The sequence below is a fragment of the Thunnus thynnus genome, chromosome 15 (assembly GCF_963924715.1).
Source record: "Thunnus thynnus chromosome 15, fThuThy2.1, whole genome shotgun sequence".
NCBI lineage: Eukaryota > Metazoa > Chordata > Actinopteri > Scombriformes > Scombridae > Thunnus > Thunnus thynnus.
In genome coordinates this window covers 10,427,209-10,430,446 of record NC_089531.1, presented here as the reverse complement: position 1 = coordinate 10,430,446, position 3,238 = coordinate 10,427,209, and positions in this window count along the sequence as shown.

Below are 3,238 nucleotides of genomic sequence, written 5' to 3'. Positions count from 1 at the left end.
TTGAGGTCTGCGCAGGAGGTATGAAGTACACACACACCCACAGACGCACAGACACACACAGAGAGACTAATCTGACACACTTCCTCAGGGCGTAGGATGAAAAGAATTTTTAAACACAGAGCTGTCTGAAGGACCCTCATACATATTTCATCCTGCAGAGCTCTTCCTGCCATCATAAAGCAGATTAATTGGACATTTACTCAGGCATCAATCGATTTGGAAAATATATCAGTATCACATTCTCTCTTCCTACCCATGCTCACTCAGGTTTTCTATTGCACTTATGTTTTTATCATCGAGTTTGCTCTCCCTGGGGTTTAGAGAAGTAATGGCCTGGAGTGGCCATTATGATTGTGTCAGTCCTGGGCGATCTTGTCAGCCAAAAGAAGTGTTGTGTGCTGTGTGTTTGCATTTACGGTGTATGTCTGCCAGCAATGTGGTCTATCACATTCATCCTTACAGCAATCACTGCAGCACTCAGTTAGGTAGCTATTTCATAGTCATTCGCCGTCACCCTTAATTATTCTCAGCAGGAAAGTTTTTCTCAGTGAGTAATCCCACAACCAATCACAGCTGTGGGCTATTTTTGACAATGTCTGTGACCTTACAATGAAAAGCAGACTCTCAACACCTGTTTACAACTCTCTACATTTGTCAGCTTGATGTCAAAACTGTTGCATTATTTGTGACATACTGGAAAACAATTTTTCGCTTAAACTGGAATTGACTGATTTTTTTGGCCACTTGGGGGAAAATAAACAAGAGGAGAACCTGCACAACATTTCAATTCAGTTCAATTCAGTTCAATTTTATTGTCATTAGATATAGCCAGGGCGTATGCATAACAAAATGAGGCTTCGACCTCACCAAAAACATTGAAACGTAGCAATAAAAAAGATGATATAAAATGAGAATAAGCAACAATATAACAGTTTAAAACAAGAAATAAACATAACTGTACAAACTATAATGAAATTGGGTTGTATATATTTCAAGTAGGGGGTGTGCAATGTCCTGCTGAGAGAAGCAATGTAAACAACAGTCTCTGAGGTAGAAAAAGGCAGTAGTGCAGGAGTGTGATGCATCGGGGTTAGGCATTATTGGAGAAACGGTCCTCAATCATTATGGTGTAGTTGAGCTTGGCAGTTTTAATGCCCTTGTTGAGGTTGGCTCTGGCAGTGCTATGGGCCTCGCTGTCGCCAGATTTAAAAGCTGCATCTCGGGCTTTCAGCAGCTGGCGAACCACACAGGTCATCCAGGGTTTTTGGTTGGGGAAGGTGGGGAAGGTTTTGTTTTTTTTGGTTGTGACAGCAACTTTGCAGAAGTGGATATAGGTTAGCACAGAGGATGTGTATTCATTTATATCTGTAATAGAGTCATGGATGGCAGGTGGCAAATAAACTATAGTCCATTAATTCAAAACAGTCCTGGAGTTGGGAGACTGCTCTCTCTGGCCAGACGGTGACTGTCTTTACTTTCGGCTTAACCCGTTTAAGGCCAATATAATATAATATAATAGTAAGAATGCCAGGAATAGGCAGAGGTGGTCAGACTGCCCGAGGTGGGGGCGTCCTGCCATGACTCTTTTTTTTTTATTTTTTAAATTTAAATTGACATATCATCACCTTTTAAGTTGATATGTTGAACTTTTTAGCAAACAGTTTCTTATTTATACATCCAGCATTTACAGAGCAACAAAATCATTTATTTGGAGTTTTGTTTCTGTGCCATTTTTGGTCTTCAAAAACTGCTATGAGAATGCTGAAAGTGAACAAAAACAGTAAAGTTGCAGCCAGACAGCTAAACAATGAAGTGAAACTCACTATAAAGCTCCTTAACAATGAGAGGAGCTGCAGAGTTGCTGATAATTCTCTGTAGGTTCATCACTATGAGTGATGCTACTGACATTGCATATTGTCATTTGATACATTGTTATTATAAAAAGTACCAATTATAGCCACTTCAAATGTGAATAAGCTTTATTGTTGACTTTAACTAATAAATACATATAAATTAATTATTTAAGATCATTTTAGACTGATTTTCCATTTTATTATTATTATGGCCCTACATACAATCTAATGCCAAAAATAAGAAGGAATTAAACATGTCATAAACATCGACAGTAGCTATCTTTTATTGAGATTTACCTAATACCATAAAACAAACACTGTTCATGGGATATTGCTATGCAACTACTGACCACCTGCTTAAAGGCCAATTCTCCTCTGGTAATAGTGGAAATATTTGTAACATCTAAGTGAAGCTAAACTCTCACAGCTGTCAGGACAATGCAACAGCACATCCTTTTCTTTTGAGACAGTTCCCAGTGGGGAGACAAGTCTTTCCCTTCCACTGGAGTGTGTTTTTACCCAGAAGAGTGTGTAAGTGTTGCTTTAAGTTGCTCTCCTCAGCCTGAGTCTGTCAAACAGAGTGAGTGAGAGCGGAGAGAGGAGTAGAGTCTCTATCTACTGAGTGTTCAGGGAGGTAGGAGAGGTAAAAGGTTTCTGCTGGAGGCCAAAACAGTTAACTCTCAGTCTGATGTTTTGTGTGTGTGTGTGTGTGTGTGTGTGTGTGTGTGTGTGTGTATGTCAAGTTGAGATACTTTACACGTACCGTATGTGTAATATGGCACATGTTTGATGATGCACAAGGTCACTCACATGATTAGTTTTTACGTGTATGTTGTAGTAATACAAGCAAGGGTTAAAGTGGGCTAGAACGATCCAGAACAGCATTACAGCACCTTCAATTAATAAATAAATGAATCTGATTGGCAGTTTCATACATAATGTCAAGCGAGTTAATTTTTCATGTGCTGCAACCTGGCGTTCCTTACAGCTATAAGTGACAGCTGTAAGAGTAAGTTACATTAACAATAAAGTGCAACCAGTGCCGAAGGGCAAAACATCAATAAAGTGCATATAAGTGCATTATAACTTCTTTAATTGGTTGAATTATTTCACAGCATCTGCTCAGGTACAGTCAGATGTCATGATCTGGCACTCTACCTGTCCAGAATTTAACAAACCAGAGTGGTGATGTCCATATGGATAGATGATTTGATGGACCAGTCGTTCCACTTTGGATCACTCGATTTGGAGGCTTGAATTTCCAATAAATATCGTAGAGAGGCTTCATTAAAGAAGCACAGTTCAAAGTCTTTCCTGTTTGGCAAGGTTATGAAGGAATATAGATCTTTGGCATTTATCCAACAGGTCCAACAAGAGCACTCCTC